This window comes from Protopterus annectens, chromosome 8.part0, assembly GCF_019279795.1.
Source record: "Protopterus annectens isolate FY-2018-M chromosome 8.part0, PAN1.0, whole genome shotgun sequence".
Lineage (NCBI taxonomy): Eukaryota > Metazoa > Chordata > Ceratodontiformes > Protopteridae > Protopterus > Protopterus annectens.
Genome location: NC_056741.1, coordinates 1,346,087,576 through 1,346,113,161, shown reverse-complemented (window position 1 = coordinate 1,346,113,161; position 25,586 = coordinate 1,346,087,576). Strand labels below are relative to the sequence as shown.

General features: G+C 42.9%; 1 protein-coding gene across 5 annotated transcripts in view; it reads right to left on the bottom strand.

The window, feature by feature from the left end:
- Window positions 1-25,586, bottom strand: part of KMT2A (lysine methyltransferase 2A) — a 3,231,120-nt gene that overhangs the window by 1,940,633 nt on the left and 1,264,901 nt on the right. The window lies entirely within an intron of this gene.

Below are 25,586 nucleotides of genomic sequence, written 5' to 3'. Positions count from 1 at the left end.
ATTTCTGCTTAGATCGTCTGCCAGTGTATTTTTTGTTCCTGGCAGGAATTGTGCCTGCAGATGTACTTGATAGGTCAGTGCTGTGTTCCACAAAGTCATGGCTTGCCTGCATAGGGGGTAGGAATGTGTGCCCTCTTGCTTGTTTATGTACCACATAACTGTGGCATTGTCCGTCTTTATTAGTAGTTGTCCTGGATGTAGTAGGTCCTTGAAAGCTGTCAGGGCATTCTGTACAGCTAGCATCTCTTTCTGATTGATGTGAAGATGAATTTGTTCCATGGGCCACATGCCCTGAATACATTTTCCTGCCATATGTGCCCCCCAGGCCTAATCCAATGCATCCGTTGTTATTGTCTGCCTGGCTGTGGGTAAGGTGAAAGGCTGTCCCTTGTTGTGGTGACAGGCCTGGGACCACCATCGAAACTCCTGTTGTAGGCAGGGAATTAAAAGTTATGATTGCCTCCAAGCTGTGGCAATGTTGAATCCAAACACTTTTTAGATACCATTGTAGTTTCCTCATATGCAGTGTTGCATATGGAATTTGTAGAATGCAGGATGCCATGAAGCCCAGGGCCTGCAGAATCTTTCTTGCAGGGAGCTGGGTCTTTGTTGCCATCAATTGAAAGTAATGAGTCAGTTGCCTTTGTTTGTCTGGCATGAGATAAGCCATATGGTCAGTTGTATTTAAGCTTGCACCCAGGAATATTATCTCTTGAGAGGGCAATAGTTTTGATTTCTTTTCATTTACTGTGTGTCCTAGGCAAATTAGTAATCTTTTTACAAATGCCGGATGCTTTAGAAGAATGTCCTTGCTCTCTGCTTGAATAAGGCAGTCGTCCAAGTAGGGATATATTTGAATTCTTTTTTGTCTGCAAAATGCAATTACTGGTGCCAGGCATTTTGTGAAGACCCTGGGAGTAGTAGATAAGCCAAAGGGCAGTGCAGAGAATTGGTAATGCATTGAGCCTGCTATGAATCTGAGGTATCTTCTGCACGATTGTCTGATTGGGACATGCAGGTATGCCTCCTTGAGGTCCAAAGTAACTAGCCAATCCTTCTTGCACAGCATGGGTAGAAGTTACTGTAGTGTTAACATTTTGAATTTTGGAACATCCAGGAAAGTATTTAGGATTGACAGGTTCAGTATTGGTCTCCAGGCTTTGTCCTTTCTGGGTACTAAGAAAAGTCCTTGAGTAAAATCCTTGCCCCTGTTCTTGCTGTGGTACTCTTTGAATAGCTCCCATGTCCATGAGAGCAGCAATTTGTTTATGTGCCTCTGTCCATTGGTTTTGTGGCAAGTCCGGCATACCTTTTGATTTTGGAAGCATGTGAAAGTGGAACCTGTAACCCTGAGATACAATATTCAGTACCCATTTGTCCTGGGTGATCATGTGCCAATTTTTTGAGAAAAGTGCTAGCTTTCCCCTTAGGGGTGCTGCCAAAAGGTAAGTGCTTGGCATCTGTAGAGGGAAGTCATTGGGACTGTTTCCTATAAGGTTGTGATTTATCTTCTCCTCCTTTGGGGGCTGAATCACCCCATTATTTAGGTCTGTAGGAGCCTTGGGGCTGAGATTTGCCTCTTGGGCGTCTTTATCTGCCTCTTTGTGGCCTGTCTGACACTGGAAAGGACCAATTTTTTGAAGGCCAGTTTCTGCTAAACCTAGGTGGTTGAACCTGTAAGAAATCCTCTATTGTCTGCATTGATTTTGCTTTATCCTCCATTTTCTTTAACACCTCTTCTGCCTTAACACCAAACAAAGTATCAAGCTGTAGTGGAGCATCCAATAATTTTACTTTAACATGTTCAGGTAAACTTTGTTCTTTCAACCAAGCATGCCTTCGAATAACAGAGCCTGTAACTGCGGCTCTACAAGAAGCCTCTAATGAATCAAAACCACATTGCAGAGTATGCTTTCCCACTTGTTCAGCTGCATGCAATAAATTCTGCATTTCCTTACTGCCAGGACTTTTGAGTTTGAAACCATTTTCTGTTTTAACAATGACATGAGGTACAGTCGATATTTAAGCATGTGAAACTGGCAATTTAAAGCCCTTACAGCTAAAGTAGCAGAAGTGTAAACTTTTTTCCATCTGTCCAGAGCTCTGGAATCCCTATACGAGGGGACAGGATTTTTAGCAGTGGAAGCCTTAACCCCCTTTAGGACCCTGAGAAATTGTTTCTGGATCTGCAGGAGGGTTTTTGTAAAGAAATTTATGAGAGTCAGGGGCCCTGTAGTACCTGTCTGGCTTGACTGGTGCAGGGGGAAAAGAATCAGGAGACAGACTGGATTCAGAGAAAACATCATCAACAATATCAAGCACAGGGGGAATAGCCAGGGGCCTGTGCTGAGGCAATAAAAGAAAGTCTCTGAGCCTTTTCTTAGATTCTGAATAATCCTGGCTCCCCCAATGGAAATGCTCCCTCATGGTGTGCAGGGTTTCCCCAAAAGAATAATCCTCAGGCGGAGAGGCTGAAGGTATAGACTCTTCTGCATCAGAGCCCTCATAGGGAGGGAGAGAATATCCCTGATCAGAAGAGGAATCAGAGGAAATAGAAACCTGGTCAGAGGAATCATAGTCAGTGTCTTGCCTAGGCCTTTTGTCAGGAGGGGGATGGGAACCCCTGATTAAAGTAATTAGGTCTTCGGCCATTTTAAGCATCTGTTTCTTTGGCATGGATGACTGTTCAGGAGAATGCTGTACTTGTTTCCTTGGTTTTAATGGTGTTTTTGACTTTGCCTTGGCTGCTGCAGAGGGCTTAATAGTAAGCTGTGAAGGTCTGAAAACACCCTCAGAAGCAGATGCGTGCTCAGTGGCTCCGGACCCATCTGAGGGAACAGTTTCCGCAGGCCCAATACCTTGAGCTTCCACAGGCCTCGGTGTCTCCACGTGGCTGTCGGATACGGCCTGTGGCTCTGAGGTAGCGGACGTCAGGGGCTGCAAAAGCACCTCATTGAGAACCAGCAAACCGGCGACTGGCCTAGAAGAGGCTTCGTCGGTTTTGGACCTCGGATGCCTGTCCTTTTCTTTGCCTTTGTGTTTTTTATAAATTCCAGTCCTCGGTTGTTCTGACGGCATTATGTAATTAAGCCTTCGGCCAAAATAATGTGAAGCAAAATCAAACAGATGTTTAATGGTGCGTTTGTTGAATCTAGCACAAAACCGACAACTAGTAACGTCGTGGTCAGGGCCTAGGCAAAGAATACAGTAAGAGTGAAAGTCCTTATGAAGTATTTGCTTCCCACAAGAAATGCAATTATTAACTTTTACTGACATCAGTCTGGAGCAAGAAAAAGTTTCCCCAAAGGGGTACTTAGCTTTATTGAAGACTTCGGTTCTGAAACTCAATTTCAGGAGTCTGCCGACCGGCACTTGCGAAATGCTTTTGCTTCGGGCACCGCGAGGCAAGAAAGACTGAAGAAAATGGCGTCGGTTGCATCTTTTATACCCCTGGCGCACTGACGTCAGGGAAGAGACGACAACAACCGACGCCAGACCTAGACTTTGGAACTCTGGCCGACTGCGGGTAGCCTGCCAGCAGGATAACCCTAGTGTAATGACTGCAACAGTGAAACACGATGAACATCAACCAAATCAAAGAGGATGAAACTTATCTAACTATATACAACCTGGGGAATAGCGGGAGGTGCTACCACTGAGGCAGTGAGAAATTTGAACATCTACTTTTACAAGTGGGACTTAGGCAACTGTACTATATTCATCATTCCCGCTGCTTCATACGCATTTTGGGTAGATACTCAAAGCTCACCCTACCTAGGAGGTGGAAGGATAAGAATACTGGGAGAATGGTCCTAGCAAACTCTGCTCTGCACCTTCAAAAGGAATCCATTTTGTAGTGCTTTGTGAATGTATGAAGAGAGAATCAGGTTGCTAACCTTAAAATATTTCTAGAGTTGCTCCTTTCCAATATGCCATTAACAAGATGAAGCTCTAGTCAAGTGAGCCTTAACTTGCCTAGAACAGACTTACCATGGTGGCAATTAACAGAAAACAAAAGCAGAGGACAACCATTGTGCAGTAGTTTGCTTAGAGACAGGTTGACCTTTCCTAGTCCCTGTACAGAAGACAAACAGCTGGCCAGCATTCCTAAAGGTCTTTGTTCTGTCAAGGCAGTACCAGAGTTGCCCGTGTGCATCCAAGGTATGTAGAATCTCTTCTTCCTTGTTTTCTGAATCAGGCTAGAACATTGGCAAATTGATGGTTTGAACAAAGATAAACTCAGAATCAACTTCAGACATGAATAAAGGATTAGTGCGCAATACAACTCCGTCCTTGTGGGAAAAAAAAAAAACAGATTGCTGGCCCACCATGATAGCCTGCAGCTCTGAGACTCACTTTGCAGATGTCAGATCAATGAGTAAACAGTCTTTCAAATAATTAACTGTAAATCAACCTGAGAGGCAGGTTCAACAAGAGATCAGGTCAATTTTTCAATAACAAAGCAGAGATCTCACGAAGGAGGAATTTGCTTTGATGGAGTCTCACATGCAACACTCCTTTAATAAACTGTTTGACCACAAAGAGAAATGAAAGAGGGGATCCATATACAAACTAGCTGAGATGGATACAAGACTTACTTCAACTTACTTCGATAGAAGTACACGACAAACCATCTCTAAAATATTTCAAAACCAGAGGGGTTGAAACCCTTTTGGGACGTTTATTATTGACCAGACACCACTTAGAAAACCTCTTCCACTTGTAAAACTAAGATGTTGTAGTTTCAGGTTTATTGCCTCTTTTAAATTCCTGCTGCATATCCTCATGAAGTACCTAAAAGGTATCAAAACAGAATAACCCAGGCTTGTCAGTTGCAACTGATGTAAGTTGGGGTGTATCATTTGATCCAGATGCTGTGTAAGCAGATCCAGTCTGTGAGCTACATTGAGGTATCTGCCCTTGGCTAAATCCATTAAAAAGGAGAACTAACTTTGCTTGAGCCAAAGGGGGCTTACAAAAATGATCTTTAGTAATTTCTTCTGAAACTTTAGAAGTACCTTTGGAATCCCTGTAAAATGTGGAAATGCACTTGGGAACATTCTTGACCATGGAAATAATAGTGTCTGTATTCCAAGCATAGCTGCAAGGATGTCTTAAGCAGAATTTTTTCAGTTGTCTGCTTTGAAAAGAGGTAAACAGATCTACTTATGCATCAAGTCTTGGAAGACCACTACATGGAGTTTCTACTCTTAAGGGTCTGCCCAGGATCTGCTTAGTCTGTTTGCCACTGTGTTCTGCTCTGATGGAATGCACAAGGCTTGAAGAGTCAGGTAAATGTTGTACAGCCAGCTCCCAGGCTATCAATGCCAACAAGCAAAGAAGGTATGACCCTGTACCACACTGCTTGTTCAGTTACCACACCACAATAGTGTTCGTCTGTGACCACTAGAAGAAAACTCTGTGTCCATAAGTGGTGAATAACTTTTAAGGCATGAATAACTACCACTATTTCTTTCACATTTATGTGCTTTGGCATGCCCTGAGGACCCCACAAGGCTTGCACTTGAATTCCCATGGACACTGCTCTCCATGAAAAATGTGAAGACTCTATGTGGACAGATCTAACTGGGATCTGGAGAGAGAAAGGGAGTCCTGGATTCAAAAACAGTTAATACCTCGTCTACTGCAGCTACTGTTTCAAAAATTCCTGTACTTGTATCTGGGAATCCACGGAATGAAGGTGCTGGGTTCAACCACTTTTCAAAGTACCACTGAATATTTCCCATGTAGTCTGGCTAGTGGTACCATGAAGATCACTGATGCCATGAGGCCAAAAATTTTGAGGAAAACTCTTGCTGAGACTATGTCTAGAAGAGAGAAATCCAAGAAAAATCCCTCGTAAGTCAGAACTTTGTCTTCTGACATAAAGGACATTTCATTTTTACTATGCCTATCAAACACCCAAAGAAAACAATTCATTGACAGGGTGTGAGGAAGAACTTATGAAAGCTCAGTTTAAAGCCTAAGTGGGAAAGGAAGGGTGTGACCTTGTCAAGGTACTGCATGCACCTGGATACAGAATCTGAACAAAGCAGGCGCTGTATAAATAAGAAAATGTGGATGCCTAGGGTACTGCAATATGCCACCAGTGGTGCCAGACATTTTGCAAACACTCGGGGTGCAGTAGATAGATCAAAGGGTAATGAAGAAAACTGATAACGTAAAGCCACACAGTCAATCTAAAAAATGCTCTGAAACTGGGACCAGTAAGAATATGAGTGCCCTTGAGGTCTGGGGTCATCAAGAAACTGGTATGGAAGGAATGCTAGGACCAACTGTAGGTGAGCATTAAGAATTTTGGAACTTTTAAAGCTGATTAGAAAGAACTTATTTGGGGAAGATCTCAATGAGTGCTCCTTTTTTGGTACCAGAAAATTTGAGTAAGAGACTTCCAAGATGTCGACACAGTGATCAACAGCTTAATTTCAGCTATCGCAGTGTGAAAAACGAACTGAGAAACAAGGGTTAGTAATTCTGCCAGCATTACGAAAACTTAATTACTGGCTACTATGTACACTACCTGCATGCCAGCAACAATTAGACAGCCTGAAAGAAAATCATCTAGTAAAAGTGAACAGAAAACACTGCAGCTATTCAGCAAAAAGCAGTTCAGCTCCAGCTTTGGTACAAGAGATGATATGCAGCAGTTTAGAGGAAAAAATAAATCAAATTTACTCAGAGGCGATTAAAATAAATGAAACATTGAAAGAGTATGTCAACTCGGACAAAAAAAAAAAAAGGCTGGAAAAAATGGAAGAAGTTTTTTTTCCCCAGATGAACTGATAAAACTGCAAAAAAAATCAGAGGTTGAAATGAAAACAAAGATGGTCAAGTATGACACTTCTCAAGAACAGTTGTTTCAAAAAATGATAGAGTTATATGGGAAAACATGGAGAGAAAACTTGAAATTTTGTACCATAAAAGAGAAACTGGAAGAAACAGACTATTAATTTTGAGAAAGCACATATAAGTAACTGGACTGGTACTTTACAGTGGGATTTATTAACTGAAAGGGAACAGAGTACATGCTCCAAACCTGGCCATGAGAAAGCAAGCAAGAAGTGGACTAGTACAGAAGTGATCACATCAGTAGAAAATTTTGATCCTGACAATACTGGAGACAGTAGAGTGTTTGTGGAAAATAATTACAAGAGAAAGTACAGTTGTGTACACTTACCATAAATATAGATATTCAAGTGTATTCACCTTTCCAGTCCTGACATGCAGGACATTTCCTGCTGTGGAAGCGCTTGGCTGGTCCAACCACCAGAGTAAAAATCTCCCTCCCCTTCAGGCTGGCGGACACCCTTTCCTGACGTCAGTACACGTGGGTATAAAGGGAGCCAGCCAACGTCATGAAATCAGTTTTTTTCTTGCCTCTTAGAAGGTATGAGCCCCCAGGATGAAGCATAAGCAAGGGACAAAGGGAGAAAAAGGAGGCCTGCAGGGTACACACAAAGGGGTCCTCTGGTTAGTGCAGAAAATAGAAGCAGACTACTACTGTAGGCAAAAAGGGGAAGGAGGGAGGAAAAGAAGACTGCAACAGTGAATACCTTGAACATCTACATTTATGGTTAAGTGTACACAACTGCACTGTGTTTCATGTTTCACTGTTACAGTCCTGACTTGTGGGATGATTCTCAAAGCTGAGATGAGGGTGGAAGAACAACTATGGAGAAAAAAGGATGCCCTGCAAGATGGCAGTGGTAAATCCTGCTCTACGCTTGGAGAAAGCAGATATTAAATGGTAGTGTTTGGAAAAGGTATGCACAGATGACCAGGTATCAGCTTCCAAAATGTCTTTGGTATGTACCCCTCTTTCAGGAAGCCAGCAGAGGTGGAGTTGGTTCTTACAGTTTCAGGAGGCTTTTTGTCATGATGGCTGTCTTGTTTGGAGACTGGTTTCCCCTCACAGCCAATGGCAATGGACACAAAGAGTTGGACTTATTTCCGGAAAGAATTTAGTTCTAACAAAGTAATAGTAAAGCTGTCTTGTGCACATCCAAGGAGTGAAGGATTTCCCCCCTCCCCATGCTGAAGCTTGGGAAGAAGGTGGGCAAGTGTATGGCTTGTTCAAGAATGTGTCTGTGACCACCATGGGCATAAAGTATGTTTTATCCTGAGTGATACTCTGTCTGGGTGGAATATGAGAAATGGTTCCACTGCCATGACAGCTTGTATAGCCAGTAAAGGTGCAGTCTTCCAAGTTAAGAATTTTACATCAGCAGAAGCTGCCAGTTCAAAGGAGGGTAATGTCAATTTTTGTTCTAGAACAAAACTGAGGTCCCATGGAGGTGTGGGTTGTCTCCAGGGAGGTCTGATGTGGACTACTCCCCTAAGGAACTGTTTCATCAGAGGGTGGGAAAAGATAGGAGGAAGAACAGGGATGAGGGCTGAAATGGTAGAGGCATGAATCTTCATGGAACAAAAAGGATAGGCCTCTGTCCACCAGGGTTATCAGGTAATCTAAGATGGCAGAGCTATTGGCTGATCTAGGATTTAGGCCTTGCTGCTGACACCAAATGGGGAACCTTTTCTATTTGACTGAGTATGATTTCCTAGTACTAGGCCTTCTAGCCTCCTTGAGAATGTCTTGAACTTACCTGCTTAAGGTGAGCTCAGAGGGTTATTTTGTGGAACTATCCAGGCTGAGTGTTTGAGAGTCTGTAGGTTGGGATGCAAAAACCTCCATTTGTCCTGAGTCAGAAGGTCCACTTCTCTGCATTAACTGCCACATTTTTTATTAGTTAAACTGCATAGCAGAGGATACCAGTGCTGCCTGGGCCAATCAGGGGCTATCAGGATGACCCTTGGGCCTTCAACCTTGACTTTCAGGAGGACTCTTAGAAGCAGAAGCAGTAGGGGAGGAGACACAAAGAAACAGGTAGCTTCAAAGGAAGGATAAAACCACCTGTCCTCCATGCTGTAGGTAGTTTGCTCCAGGAACAGAATCTTTTCAGTTGAGCATATTCTTTGGTGGCAAAGAGGCCTTACCTGTGGGGATCCCCATTTCTGGACTATGCTGAGAAATGTTTCCCGATGCAGAAGTCACTTGTGTGGATCCATCAAGTTTCTGCTGAGATGATCTGCTAGAGTGCTTTGAGTCCCTGGGAGGTATTCTGCAATGACGTGCAACCCCAGAGAGTGAGCAGTCTCTCAAGACCTGCATCGCTAGTCGACAAAGAGGTTAACAGTTATGTACCACACTAATGTGGCAGTATCTGTTTTGACAGGCAGCATCACTGGTTTCCACTGATTTTTGAAGGCCACTAGGCCCTTTTGCACTGCCAACAGTTCTTTCCAGGTTATGTGCTTGTGCCTGAACTGAGCTTCCCATCTGCCTTGGGATTGAAGGGATTGGAAATCAGCTCCCCAGGCTGTCTCTGAAGCATCTATGGTTAAGGTCTGGCCCTGAATGATGAACCTGAAGGGGAGACCCAAGGTTTTGGGCACATGCTTGTGCCCTCCATGCAAATTCCTCCTTGAGACAAGGATCGGTGGAATTTCTGTTTCCAGGGACTGTGAATGCTGGTACCAATGGAGCTTCCTCAAGTGCAGTCTAGCCAGAGGAATTATGAGGATAAAAGATGCCACGTAGCCTAATGCTCTGAGGAATTCCCCGACTGAAAGGCATTGTCTCCACATAATGTTTGGGAAGTATTGAGTGAAGCAGACCACCTTTTCTGGAGGGAGAAAGGCCCTTTTGAACAGAGGAATCCAGAACAGCCCCCAGGAAAACTATCCTGGTGGATGGGCCTGTGTTGGAGTTGCAAAAATGGGGAACCCCAAAGAGGTGAGGAAGGTCTGAGTGAAGGCCAGACCTTTAAGAAGCTTTGACTGTCTCATGGCTTGAATGAGGCAGTCACCCAGGTAGGGGTAAATTTGGATCCCTCTTGTTTGCAGAAGGCGATCATAGAGGCTAAACACTTTGTGAAGACCCTGGGAGTGGTAGACAAGCCAAAGGGCAGTGCAGAAAACTGAAAGCGATTGGTACCTGCCCTGAAGCGAAGAAAACTTCTGCAAGATTACTCTACCGGAATTTGTAAGTAAGCATCTTTTAAGTCTAAGGTGAACATTAAGGCCTGAAGGGATATCATGGGAAGAAATTTCTGAAGAGTCGACATTTTGAACTTTGGTACCAGCATGGACTAATGGAGGGTTGAGCAGGTCTAAGATAGGGTGCAGAGAGCCTTCCTTTCTCGGAACCAGGATTAGCCTGGAGTAGAATCCTTTCCCTATTTGATGATGTGGTACTGGATCCACTGTGCCTTGTGAGCACAGGTTGTGAATCTGAGAAAAGGCCTCCGCTCTTTGATTTTGTGGAACATCTGGGTAACCCAAGAATCTTAATGGCTCTTTGAAAGCGAGCTTGTAACCATCTCAGATAACCTTCAGAATCCACTTGTCTGAAGTAATGAGGGACCAGTTTTCTTTGAACAATGATTGCCTTCCTCCTATCTTTTCTGGAGAGAGAGGAAGGGTGGCAGGAAGGGGAAGGAGAGAGTTGCTGCTGCTCTCAACCAAGGCCCTGTGGCCTAGAAGTCCTCTGCCTGGGTCTTTGTGACTGCTGCCACCTTTGAGGCCTTTCCTTCCAAGGATTCCTCTGGCCACCCTTTGACTGAGAAGGAAAGCATCAGTGTTTAGTGGGAAAATTCCTACTAACCCTAGGAGGCTGAACTTGGGGGAAGTCCTTGACAGTTTGTATTCTTTTTACTTTATCTTCCATCTCTTTCAGTACAGCCTCAGCCTTTGGCCTAAAAAGAAAGTCCTTATCCAGGAGTGCATCTAGAAGCTTGGACTGGATATGGTCTGGTAAGGCCTGTTCCCTAAGCCAACTATGCCTTCTAATGAAACAGCCAGATACAAGAGCTCAGCTGGAGGCCTCCACAGCTTCATAGCCACAGTGTAAAGTGCGTCTAGCTGCCTGGGAGCTGAAATGGCAAAGGTCCAACAATTAATTAGAAATGCCCTTGCGCCCCCCCCCCCCCCGAGGAAATCTTTTGTTTAATATTTTTTAAAATACTCTGCTGGTATTTAATCATATGAAACTGGCAGTTAAAGGCCCCCGTGATAAGGGTAGGAGATGTATAGACTTTTTCTTACCAAACCTATCAAAGGCCCTGCTTTCCTTGGCAGTAGGTAAAGGGTTATTTGAAGTGGTGACTTTTGCTCCCTTGGGACCCAGAGTGACACTCAATTTTAAATTAAAAAGAAAGAAAATGGATAATTAAATTGGGTGGGCTTTTTAGCCCTGGTTTATATGAACATCTTTAAATATGCCATTAATATGAATCTATCAAGTAAATTATGACTTGATTGGTCTTTAAGATGCTTTAAATACTGCTGTCCTGATGTTACTTACTTCTTATTGATTTTGCTTGTGCACTGAAGAAGGCTGGTATAGCCAAAAACAGGTTTGCTTTTCTTGGAGCACTTTTGTGCATTACTAGGGGTGGTTGACACCCTTGAAAATGTTTATTTAATAAATATTTATTTGGCAACTTCTATTTGGTGCTGGCCCTACATTTTTACATTTGCTTTGGATTTTTGGGCTCTGGCACTTGCCGTACTTGCGAGGAGGCTTTAGACTGTGTGCTACATTTGGTGTTCTTGCTGTAGGCATTTTATGGGGGTTGCCACACATCAGAGCAGAGCTGGATGTTCATTCTACCTTTGTGGCTTTGGATTATTAGTTACACGTCCTTTCCACTGTCCGGTCATTTGTTTGACTGAACTGGTTGATTTTGAGTAACAGTTGCCTTCAACCACTTTTTGGATGACATAACGGGAACCATTTTGTGCTGCCTCATGTTAGTTCCTGGATTCGGTTAACGTATTTATTTTGTATCTTCGTGCAGACTGAAGTGGAGGTACATTTCATTTTTCGTTTGCTGAACAAAACGGAGGTTTGGATTCTACACAGACTTCTGAGGTGACTTTGGACTTGTTTCTATCTGGTTGAGGAACGGCTTTTGGGCCTTGATTTCCATGTGTGTGGTATTTCTAACTATTTGACATTGCTTTTGTCAGTATTTAATTTGCAATAATTTAAGCTTTAACGGATTCTTTCGGCGGACTGTTGGACACGTTGCTACACTTATACTGTCGTGGTGCTGGGAATTATCAAGATACATTGGTCTATTGAAGCTTTGGTGGCACTTCCAATACAGATATATAACCCCATTTTTAAGTGCTCCAGTTTTTCCAATGATATAGACAATTTGTGGACATTTTTCAACCATTGGTTCGTTATACATTTTGTTAACGAATTAAGTTTAACAAATATCTTTTTATGTAGGATATACATTAGTAATTTTTGTGTTGTTTCTAAATAATTATGTGGACGCCATGTTATCCCCTTTCTTCACCGTTTAGTGCATTTTTCGTTTTTTAAACATATTGCCATTCAATTGGGTGGAGCTTTATATTACTTGAAGGGGTTGAGTGGATGTATGCATATGCCTGGCATCACATTAATTCTGGTCGTCTGTATGATACTTAGGGGAAACAACGATTTGATTTTACAGTGCTACATCCTTTGGTTTGCTATATATTTTGTTAAACTGAAATGCAACAAATATCTGTTTATGTAGGACACGTGAACAATTTTTCGTGTCTGTTTTGGAATAATTATTATGTGGATGCCATGTATTCCCTTATGGTTACTATTTTGATTGTTTCTCATTTTTCAAATTAATAATCATGCAATTGGGTGGAGTTTTTTGAAACTTGAAGGAGTTGAGTGGATTTATGCACATGACTGGCACCATATTTATTTTGGTCATCTTTACTATACTTAGGGGTAGCAACAATCTGGTCTTACAAGGCTAGTTAAGCCATTTTTATCATATACTGCATGGTTATTTCATACCATTTTCCATTTTGGTTAATTTATAGGGCATCTAGGTTTCTCCCAATATGTTGTTTATGGTTTACTTAAATGTTTGCAAAATTTGAACAGGCAGAAATTTAGGGGAACTTAGTGTTGTGTGGATTGGTCAGTTTAAACAAGCATTCGCAATTACTACTGTTTGTACTTCATACACAGAGACTACTATTGCTCCCTGGTATTGCGTTGTTACAACCAACTGGGGAACATTGTTTTGTGCTAATAGAGGGTTGTATTTGCTCATGTATTCATTTCCCACAGAGATTATTATTGTTCCCTTTTTACTAGCCTGAACATACGATCTTTTGAACATTGAAACATATTTTTGACCATTATTATTGGTTTGGGAGGACATGACATACTCTATTATATTGGTTGATCATGTTTCTATCATGGGCCAATAATTATTCTTTTGTATCTAGGATGGAATTATTGGTGGTCTGACTGTGTTATATAGATTCTTTGGTCCTTTTTCTTCTGGACTTAAGATTTTTGCTGCTTTCCCTCAGTATTAAGCTATATATATATATATATATATATATATATATATATATATATATATACATATGTATCTATATATTACGTATTCTTAGGATTGATATTTCTGGTCTATAATAATATATTTTCAGCCAGTCTAAACCTGGGTCTTTTCATGTGCTTTAATCTTCCAGCTTATAATTACCAATTGTTTTGGGATTGACATTACTAGTTCAGTATGGATTTGATTAAGTATTATTAGGGGCTTATCGTCCCATAAGGACGACTTACAAGTATTTGGTTTAGGTGACACTATTCTAGGACCCTCGGAACCCGATATACATGACCCTTCAACTCAATTTAAGCTGGCTTTTCAAAGGCTAACTGAAGAGATGAAAGGGCTTAGAAGTAAAGTTTGGCATCTAGAATTATTCAAAGCCTACCAGACCAAAGGCATTGTCCCTAGGGGTTTAAGAGTAAAGTTACAACCTTTGGTTTATCAGGCTGATGACATATTATTGGAAGAATGGGGCAAAATCCAACAGAACACATCTATGGCATTTGTGGAGGCCCTAACAGGACATTATGAACGGACAGTGGCTAATGGGTTTAAGGTAGTGGAAGACCTTTGCCTGAAAATCAAAAATTTGTAATCCTTACCCAGTTACAGGGAAGGACTGGATGCACTGAGTTCTGATTTACTATCTCTTGAACAACAACTTAAGGATAGGAAAATGAAAAAATTCCAACGAGATTTAGGCGATCAAAAAGGCCAGCCCTTTATGACATACAAGAGCCCCCTGGCAAGGAGGAACCAGAACAAAACACTACCTGCTAAGCGCAAGAGACCCAAATCTATCCTTAAGAAAACACGTAATACTGTTAGTTTTACTTCTGGGGAAGATTCATCTTCTGCTACTGATGTAGATGGCAACCCCCTTCTACAGTCACCAACACCCAAAAGACATAGCACGAGTCACTCTTTAGGGTTAGGTCCAGAAGAGGTTGAGGAAACAGACACTCCACACACTATGACCAAATGTTGAGTGAATTTAATAACGTACACAATATATCTTCTGTGGAGCTTTCTCAGGCTCAGATTTCTGTACTCAATAAAAGTCTAAGCTATGTTCCTGGCTTTTTTGTGACTGAAGACTCATTTGAATCTGATGTTATACCCTTTTGTAGATTAATTAACCATAAAATACATTTTGATTCCGAATCTGGTGGCAATGAGGTCAGATCTTTCAAATTTTAACAGTCTAGATATATGCCTCCAATGTCTACTCAGGTGTCTCTATTCCAATCCTCCGTCCTCAAAGATCTACATTATAATTTCAATGAATAAGACACTTTCCATCACAATCTCTCAAAGACTCAACAAGTAGCTTTAGAAGAGTTAAAAAACAAAGATTTGGTAATATTATCAGCTGATAAAGGTGGCGTGATAGTGGTAATGAATTGGGACAGTTATTATCAAGAGGCACAGAGACAGCTTGGGGATGCCAGGCATTGTATGCCCATGCCCTTAGACCCAACTAGTAAATTTAAGGTTGAAATTGACAGGCTCTTATTTCAAGCACAACAGGAGGGTATTATTACACAATCAGATGTTTATCATCTCACGGTCAAGGATCCTTGATCACAATATATTTATTTTTTTACCAAAAATACACAAGGATCCTCTTTGTCCGCCAGGGAGACCAATTGCCTCGGGGAGGGATAGTTTAGCCAAGCCTTTATCTGAATTCCTCACTCTCTGTTTGAAACTTCTCCTGGCATGTGTTAGATCACGTATCCAGGATACTATCCAATTTCTAGATATCGTCTCCAATACTCAGTTGGAATCAGATTGGTTTTGTTATACATTAGATGTGACTGCCTTTTACACCAATATTCCACATTGGGCGGGGCTAGTTGCCCTGCAAAATTGGTTGGACAAAAGGGCTCTATATCTACCATGTTTTAATACTCTTTTGGTATGTATGACTGAACATGTCCTCACGAAAAATGCGTTCTATTTCCATGGACAATGTTATTGGCAGTCACAAGGTACAGCAATGGGGGCATCTTTTGCCCCCATCTATGCAGATTTGTTCATTGCCTATCTGGAGACCGAACTGATCTATAATCCCAATCACAACATCTATTCGGGGGAAATGGATATATGGAGGTGTAGTTTGTTGAATACCTTAACAAAAACAAATGGGGAATTGAGTTTAAGGGGAATTTCGATTTGGATGAAATTATCTTTTTGGATGTGACCATCACAAGAAATAAAGATAACACTCTTAGTACACAAACATATGGAAAATATCACTAGTATAATTCCTTACTCCATGCTAGTAGCCTCCCATCCACAAGTGATACATAACATTCCGACATCTCAATTCCTGAGAGTCAGATGCATTTCTTCTAAGAATACCTTCTATAAATACAAGATGGACCTGGCTAACCAATTTCGTAATAGGGGGTATAAACTGAGTAACATTGACATGGCCAGTAGTTGGGCATCAACACAAGCCAGAGAAGATCTCTTACAATACAAAAATAAGGACAAAACATCAAAGGATCAGGATATTTTGAGAATGGTTACTACATATGGATGCAACACTAAAGCTTGTATGAACATTATTCAAAAACACTGGAATATTTTGTTGTCTGATCAGAAATCAGCCTCTAAGGTGGGGCAGAGATGTTTTTTTTTCTCCTTCCAACGTGGTAAAATGTCGGGCTCACTTTTGAGCCATTATATACATTATTCCCATGTCTCAGCTGGACCTATACAACAAACCCTATCAGGGAAAAACTGTTTGGTACATATCCATGTGGTCATTGCACACATTGCTGCAGAGTCTTTAAAATCAAAGAATTTACTAGCCCCAACACAGGTAGAGTATTTGATACAAGGTTTCTGGCCAGTTGTGGTTCAGATTGGGTGGTTTACCTTGCTTCTTTGTCCATGCTCAGCTTTTTATGTGGGTCAGACATCTAGACCATTACGGATTAGGATTTCAGAACACAAGTGATATAAGGAATCATAAACTTAACCAGTGCACTATATAAACACACACTTAAGCACCCTTCTGCTTCCTTTTATTTTATGGTCATTGATAAAATTAAAGGTGACTGATCCCTCAAATGTGGTTGGCACTCAATTTTTAATTACAAAGAAAAAAATGGATAATTAAATTGGATGGGCTTTTTAGCCCTGGTTTGAATGAACATCTTTAAATATGCTTTTACTATGAATCTATTAAGTAAATTATGACTTGATTGGTCTTTAATTAAGATGCTTTAAATACTGCTGCCCTGATGTTACTTTCTTCTTATTGATTTTGCTTGTGCACTGAAGGCGGTTAGTATAGCCGAAACCGGTTTGCTTTTCTTGGAGCACTTTTGTGCTTTACTAAGGGTGGTCGACACCCTTAGTATCTTTAGAAATCCAATTAAACCTAGGAGGCTGAACTTTGAGAAAGTCCTTGACAGTTTGCATTGTTTTTACTTTATCTTCCATCTCTTTTAGTACAGCCTCAGCCTTTGGCCCAAAAAGAAAGTCCTTATCCAGTAGTGGATCTAGAAGCTTGGACTTGATATGGTCTGTTCCCTAAGCCAAGTATGCCTTCTAATGAAACAGCCAGATACAGGAGCTCGGCTGGAGGCCTCCGCAGCTTCATAGCCACAGTGTAAAGTACGTCTAGCTGCCTGGCAGCTGAAATGGCAAAGGTCCAACAATTCCTTAGAAATGCCCTTGCCCCCCCCCCCCCGGAGGAAATCTTTTGTTTAATATTCTCTAAAATACTTTGCTGTTATTTAATCATATGAAACTGGCAGTTAAGGGCCCCCACGATAAGGGCAGGGGATGTCTAGACTTTTTCTTACTAAACCTATCAAAGGCCCTGCTTTCCTTGTCAGTAGGTAAAGGGTTATTTGAAGCGTTGACATTTGCTCCCTTGGGACCCGGAGTGACAACCTCTGGGTCAGCAGAGGAGTTTTTGAAGAGCTATTTACGTGAATCCAACACCCTGTAAAACCTGTTTGGCTTATGACGGGCTTAAGGTAGAGAGTCTGGGTTCAGGGAAGAGTCCATAAAAACATCCACTACCACCTCCAATACAGGAGGACTAGACAAAGGTTTGTCTTCTGGCAGGAAAAGGAACTCCCTAAGCCTCTTTTTAGATTGTGGGTATTCCTGTGCCTCCCAATGGAAATGCTCCCTCATGGAATGGAGTGTTTCCCCAAAAGTGATGTCTTCAGGAGGTGAAGCTGAAGGCAGATTCTCCTCAGAACCTGAATCATCAAAGGAAGTAAGGAAGGGTCCCTCCTCAAAGACAGATGCCTCCTGGTCAGAATCCTCATCTGAATCAAGAGGTTCAAAGAAAACTTCAGGGATGAGATCCCTCTTCCTTTTCCATGGGAAAGACTCCAAAGGGGGTTGCCTAGCTCTGACTACGGAAATGAGGTCCTCGGCTAACCTGACCAGGTCTTGCTGATAACCTGCTGAGTGGGAGGCCGGCAGGCCTAGACATAGGACCAGAGGTAGAACCCTTCTTAGAAATAAGTTTTAGCCTTGAGCCTAGGTATGTCCGTCATCCTTATGCCAGTCTCTTTGTAAGGCAGAACCGATGCAGTCTGACACCTCACAGGAACATCACCAGTTCATCACTTATTGGAAGCCGAGGTCTGCTGAGCAAGTTCAGACGAACTGAAAGCCAAGGCCTATGTAGAAAATGACGGACCCGACAGCATGTCAGACTCCTTACGGGTCTCAATAGAGGCCTGCACCACAACCTCGGTCGCAGAAGGGGTCTGTGAAAGTGACTGGCCTTCCTCAGTGATAACGAGCCTTGTAGACTGGCCAACAGTGAACTGTCATCCAAAGACCTAAGCTTAGGTCTTTTTTCTGGTCTTACTTAAATGTAGGGAGCTCAACCTTGGGATGACCGGCGGACACCACTGAACAATACGAGGAAGACTGCAGACTAAGATTCCTAGCTATGATTTTGGCCCTATGCCTGAATTGAACCGGACACAAAAATGATGAGGGACATTATGATCTGGGTCTAGACAGGTGACACACAAAGTATGAAAGCCTGAGTGTGGGATTTGCTTACCACAGAGGAGGCAATTTTTTACCTTATCTGACGTGAGTTAAAGCAAGAAAGAGCTCCCCAGCCGTGGAAGACTTCTCTCTGGTGCAGACCAACCAACGCACTGAAACACTGGTTCGGTCATGGAGAGCAAGGAAAGACTGATGTCATTGCGCTCGTTAGCACCCTTTATACCTAAGCATAGTCACATCAGGGAAGGACATTCAACCAACATTAGGGGGGAGGAAGATTTTTACTTTGGTAGTTGGGCCGGCCAAGGGCTTCCACAGCAGGAAATCCCACAAGTCAGGACTGCAACAGTGAAACATGAAGAACAAAACAATTTATCCCAGCAATCAGTGAATGTGAGTAGGCATGAGTGGGATTCAAGCTGCTGTATCGAAGCTGCCTTTAGAATACTTTTTCATGAAGAAACAGACATGTTATGACGCAGAAAGTACAGTTTTGTACCTACCATAAATGTAGATGTTCGAGTGCTAATACAGCTGCAGTAATCACAGATGGGTTCTTTGCCGTCAGGCGGTCCCTCGGTCGGCCGAATTCCAAAGTCTTGGTCCGGCATCGGTTGTCGTCGCTTTCTCTTCTGACGTCAGTGAGGCCAGAGTATATAAGACACAGCCGATGCCATGTTCTTCAGTCTTTCTTGCCCCAGATGTCAGGTTCCCCCAGAAGGAAGGCAATACATAAACTATGCTTATATGAATATATATCCAAGCAATGCAATATAATCCAAAATCAGTGGTTGCAAGCAAATAAACCAAAGAAGGATAACCCAGTCAGGTTGTATGAAGGGGTTGTTAGGCCCCATGCCTTTACCAAGAGGGGAAGGAGGGAGGGAAACCTGTACTGCAGCTGTATTAGCACTCGAACATCTACATTTATGGTAGGTACAAAACTGTACTATGTTCATCATGCATACAGCTGCAGTAATCACAGATGGGTACAGTCCCAAAGCTACGCACAGGGTGGTAGGTACTAGGAGGAACTGGGTTGAGCCAGAATGCCCTGCAAAACAGCAGTGGCAAAGCCTGCTCTTGTTCTGGAATATAAAGGCAGGTGGTAGTGTTTTGTGAATGTATGTACAGAACTCCAAGTGGCTGCCTCCAAAATATCTTTGGTAGGAACTCCTCTGAGGAAGGCTGTAGAGGTAGCTGTGGCCCTGGTGGAGTGTGATCTGATACCTGTAGGAACAGATTTCCCATGATAGGAACAACAAAACCGTATGCAGTGGCCTATCCACTTTGAAATAGTCTGCTTGGAAACTGGCTTCCCTTGAGCCCCTACAGCCTAGGACACAAAGAGTTGTTCTGATTTCCTGAAGGACTTTGTTCTGTCCAAATAGTAACGTAGCTGCCTATGGATGTCTAAAGAATGTAGTAGCCTTTCCCCTTTGTTTTGAGGATTGGGGTAAAAGGTAGGAAGGTGTATGGCTTGATTTAAAGCTACCCTGGATACCACTTTAGGCATAAATGATGGGTTGGTACGAAGGGCAACCCTGTCCTGATGGAAAATGAGAAAGGGCTGCACCGCCATGAGGGCATGTAGTTCCGAAACTCTACGAGCTGAAGTGATAGCCAGAAGGAAGGCAGTTTTCCAGGACAAATATTGCAAATCTGTTGAGGCAGCTGGTTCAAAAGGAGGCAATGTTAACTTTTCTAGTATGTAATTAAGATCCCAGGCTGGTATTGGTTGTCTCCTTGGTGGTCTTATATTCTTAGCCCCTCTGAGGAACTGTCGTAAGAGTGGGTGAGAAAATAAAGGAGGATCCGTGTTGAACTCTGCAGAAATGGCTGAGGCATGGATTTTTATGGAAGAAAATGAAAGTCCACTGTTCAGCAGCTCAGCTAGATACTGTAATACCTGAGGCAAGTTCAGTTTTCTAGGGTCCTGGCCTTTTTTCTCATTCAAAGAACAAAACCGCTTCCATTTTGCGGAGTAAGCTTTTCTAGTAGATGGCCTTCTGGCCTCCAAAATGACATCCTGCACCTCCTTGGAGAGTAGGGTCTGTTGTGGTATTAAGGAATTTTCCATGCAGCGAGATTGAGTGTTTTCAGCTGACTGAAGAGTTTTGTAGCTGTGCTGAGTCAGCAGAAGAGGCATTAGAGGCAGGGACCAGGGGGGAGTATGTGTTAGGCTCCTCAGCAGTGGGTACCAGTGTTGCCTTGGCCAATCTGGAGCAATCAGTATCATCTTCGGTCTGTCTGCTCTTGCCTTCAAAAGCACCTTGGGCAGAAGAGGCAGAGGTGGAAATGCGTAAACTGTCCATGCTGTCCAAATGAATGAAAGGGCGTCCACTCTCCAGGCCTTTGGATGAGAGGTCCTCGAACAAAACTTTTCCAATTGATGATTCCTGTGGGAGGCAAAAAGATCTATGTCTGGCCTCCCCCACGCTTGGATTATTTCTGTAAACACCTGAGGATGTAACTTCCATTCGTGTGGATCTGTCATATTTCTGCTTAAATTGTCTGCCAGCGTGTTTTCCAATCCTGGCAGGTACTGTGCTTGAAGTTCGATTTGCCATCCCAGAGCCAAGTTCCAAAGAGTCATGGCTAGTCTGCACAAGGGGTATGAATGTGTTCCTCCTTGTTTGTTTATGTACCACATTACTGTGGTGTTGTCTGTTCTTATTAGTAATTGTCCTGGATGCAGGAAGTCCTTGAAAGCTGTAATTGCATTTATTACTGCTAGCATTTCTTTTTGATTGATGTGAAGGTGCTTTTCCTTTTGGGACCATTTGCCCTGGATGCACCTGTCCGTCATGTGTGCCCCCCAGGCGTAATCTGAGGCGTCTGTTGTGATAACTTGCTTTGCTTGAGGATTGCAGAATGGGAGGCCTGTGTTTGCTTGACATGCTTGGGCCCACCATAGAAATTCCTTTTGCAAACATGGGATTATTGGTATTATTGTTTCCAAACTGTGACTGTGTTGAGACCATAGGTTTTTTAGGTACCATTGAAGTTTCCTCATATGCAGCTTTGCACATGGGATTAAAAGAATGCAAGATGCCATGAATCCCAGAGCCTGCAGGATTTTCCTTGCAGTAAGCCTGGTACTTTTTTCTAGTATTTTGAAGTACTGAGATAGTTGTCCCTGTTTTTCTGGCGTAAGGTAGGCCATCTGGGTGTTTGTGTCCAAGTTGGCACCCAGGAAAATTATTTTCTGAGATGGTGTTAGCCTTGATTTCTTTGTTGATTGTGTATCCCAGAGCATGCATTAACAGTGTCACATATGCCAGATGTTCCAGAAGTATGTGCTTGCTGTCCGCTTGGATCAGGCAGTCGTCCAAATAAGGGTATATTTGTATCCCTTGAAGTCTGCAGTAGGCAATCACTGATGCCAGGCACTTTGTGAATACTCTGGGCGCAGTAGATAAGCCAAAGGGCAATGCAGAGAATTGCTAGTGGATTGAACCTGCAAGAAATCTGAGGTATCTTCTGCAGCTTTGTCTGATTGGGACATGCAGGTATGCCTCCTTGAGGTCCAATGTTACCAGCCAAAACCCCTTGCCCAGCATGGGAAGAAGTTGCTGTAATGTGAGCATCTTGAATTTTGGTACGAGTAGAAATGTGTTTAGGATGGATAAGTCCAAAATGGGTCTCCAGTTGGTTCCTTTCCTTGGTACCAGAAAAAGTCTTGAATAGAAACCTTGACCTTGTTCGTGAGAAGGTACCTCTTGAATAGCTCTCATGCTTATGAGCTTTGAAATTTGTAGTTGAGCCTCTGCCCTTGGATTCAGTGGCAGGTTTGGCATGCCTCTCATTTTTGGAAGAGTGTGAAATTGAAATTTGTAGCCTCTGTTTATAATGTCCAGGATCCATTTGTCTGTTGTGACAATATGCCAATTGCCTGCAAATTATGCTAGCTTTCCTCCCAAAGGTGCTGCCAGCTGAGAAGTGCTTGGCAAGGAAATGAGGGAGTCATTGGGTTTGCTTCCTGTATTGTTGTGCACTGTCGTCGTCACCTCTTGGTGCTGGAGTTTGCCATTGTTGGCCTCTATATGATCCTTGTGATTGCCCTCTGCCCCTTGTGCGCCTGTATCTACCTCTTTGGGGCTTGTCAGTGGCTGGAAAGGGCCAGTTTTTTGAAGGCCAATTTCTGCTAAAACGTGGAGGTTGGACCTGTAAAAAGGCTTTGACAGTTTGCATAGATTTGGCATTTTCCTCCATTTTCCATAGTATCTCCTCAGCATTAGTACCAAACAAGCACATCCTTTTGTAAAGGAGCATCCAGAAGTTTAGCTTTCACATGATCAGGCAAGTTTTGTTCTCTAAGCCAGGCATGTCTTCGAATGACTGATCCTGTAGCAGCCGCTCTACTTGAGGCCTCTAGGGCATCATAACCACATTGTAAAGTATGTTTACCCACTTGCTCTGCACTATGCATCATATCCTGTAACTCCTTCAAATCTGGTTGTTCATGTTGGGACATTTTATTCCTTAATTGTGATAACAGGAACTGTTGATATTTAAGCATATGAAACTGACAATTTAAGGCCCTCATGGCTAGGGTGGCCGAGGTATATACCTTTTTTCCCCACCTTTCTAAAGATCTTGACTCTCTTTCTGCAGGAAGAGGGTTCTTGGCAGTGGAGGCCTTCAAACCCTTGGGGCCTTGTGAAATGGTTTCAGGGTCAGCATTATGGCTTTTGAAGAGAAATTGGTGAGAGTTAGGTACTCTGTAGTACCTATCAGGTTTGACTGGTGCAGGAGGCAGAGAATCCGGGTTAAGGCAAGCCTCCGAATAAACATCATCAAGTATGTCTAAAACAGGGGGTATCGCCAGAGGTCTGTGTTGAGGTAACAAAAGAAATTCCCTAAGTCTTTTCTTAGAATCTGAAAAGTCTTGGCCTTCCCAATGGAAGTGTTCCCTCAAGGTGTGCAAGGTTTCCCCAAAGGAAAAATCCTCATGAGGGGATACAGAAGGGATGGACTGCTCTGCATCCGAATCCTCAAAAGGGGAGTAAGAGTGTTCCTCTACATCAGAATGTTCTGATAAAATGGATCCCTGATCAGAAGAGAGAGAATCTTCCTCCACTCTGGGTCTCTTGTCTGGAGGGGGTTGAGAACCTCTGATAAGAGTAATTAAATCCTCAGCCATTTTAAGCATCTGTTTTTTAGGCATGGGACCTGGGGATGGGCCCTGTGCAACAGGCCTCTTGTGATGCCTGGCTGCTTTGGACTTAGTAAAGGCCTTAATCGAAAAAGAAGATGAGGGTCTAAAGACACCATGGGTGGAGGTGGACCTGTCCACATTAGTAGGCTCAACATTAGCAAAGGCTTCGGTGGTTGTAGTCTGGGAAAGGGCCGAGGTCCCAGCGGTCTCGGGTACAGAGGACACCGCCAAAGGAGTGTCGTCGGTAATCAGGGACTGCAAAGGCATCTCGCTGAGAACCGGACCACGTGTAGCCTGTTTTGGCGTGGTGTTGGCGGGGACCGCGGGCCTCGCATGTCGGTCCTTCTCCTTGCGTTTTTTGGACAAAACGGTAGTCGGAGTGTCCGACGACATCTTATAATCGAAAGCTTTACCAAAATAGTGTTGGGCGAACACCGCCCAACGTTTAATAGTGCGTTTATTGAAGGTAGCGCAAAAGCGACAGCCCGAGACATCGTGGTCTGGGCCTAAACAAGGTATGCAGAGGGAATGGAAATCCTTATGCGGTATTTGCTTCCCAGAAGAAATACAATTATTAACTTTTTCTGACATCGGTCTGAGGCAAGAAAAGGTTCCCCAATGGGGTACTTAGCTTTAATGAAGACTTCGGTTTCCAAAATTTTCGTAATTCAGGAGCTGGCCGACCGGCACTTGCGAACTGCTTCTGCTTCGGGCACCGCGCAGCAAAAAAGACTGGAGAACATGGCGTCGGCTGTGTCTTATATACTCTGGCCTCACTGACGTCAGAAGAGAAAGCGACGACAACCGACGCCGGACCAAGACTTTGGAATTCGGCCGACCGAGGGACCGCCTGACGGCAAAGAACCCATCTGTGATTACTGCAGCTGTATGCACGATGAACATCAGGCTAAGGAAGAAATACAAAAGTTTTTCCAACAAAAATAAAAATAGTTTTTCTACCAGCATAAACACCTTGTTGCATTTACTGCAACAGTATGTAATTTTGTTTTATTTAAAGATAGTCAATGTAGTTTTTTCTAAGGATAAAGTTAATCTTTACTGAAAGTATACAAGATGTTTTTCACATCTGGGAGGGGAATAGAGATAAGAACAGAACACACAATTAATGTAAATAAGAGCATTGGTTATAACATGCACTTTAGCATGGATAAAGGTTAGTTGTGTAAAATCTTACCATAATGTTAGATGTCCTCTTCTCTGTTGCAATATTCTTTACATGAAGGGGGAGATTGCCTGCCAAGTGACCAGACTTCGCCCAGTATACAAAAGTCTTCAGTGCCTACGTTGTGTGGTACGTTGCAAGTAGACTATCGGACGTAGGCCATAAAAGCAACGTATGCATGCACCACCCCCAGAAGTGAGTCCCCCAGGGAGAATACTTGAGAAATTTTATGTATGGCAGGTACATCCAAAGAAGAACAAATGCAGGGGGATGGAGGGTGGGATAGAATACTGCAACAGAGAAGAGGATGACATCTAACGTTATGGTAAGATTTTACACAACTAACCTATGTCCTTCTATTCTGCTGTTGCAGTATCCTTTACATGAAGGAGAATGGAAAATCCCATGAGGAGACAGAGAGGGAGGAGGTAGGGGCAATGGAGCTTTCTAAGAAGCTGTGAAGAATGTCCCTAGTGAAGTCTGCCTTGGATTTGGAGATGTTGTCCAGTCTACAGTGCTTGGTAAAAGTATGGACTAAAGACCAAGTAGGTGCCTCCAGAATGGAGTTGGTGTCCAACCCTTTGAAGAATGCTTCAGATGAGGCAATGGCTCTCGTGCAATGTGCCCTGAGGAAGAGAGGGTCTTTCCAAGGTATTCATAGCAAAAGGTAATAGATTTTGAAATCCAGTTGGAACTAGTTTGCTTAGAGACTGTAAGCCCCAGGGCTCTAGGATGGAAGGACACAAAACAGTAGGTCAGATTTCCTGATGCTCTTGGTTTTGTAAAGATAAAA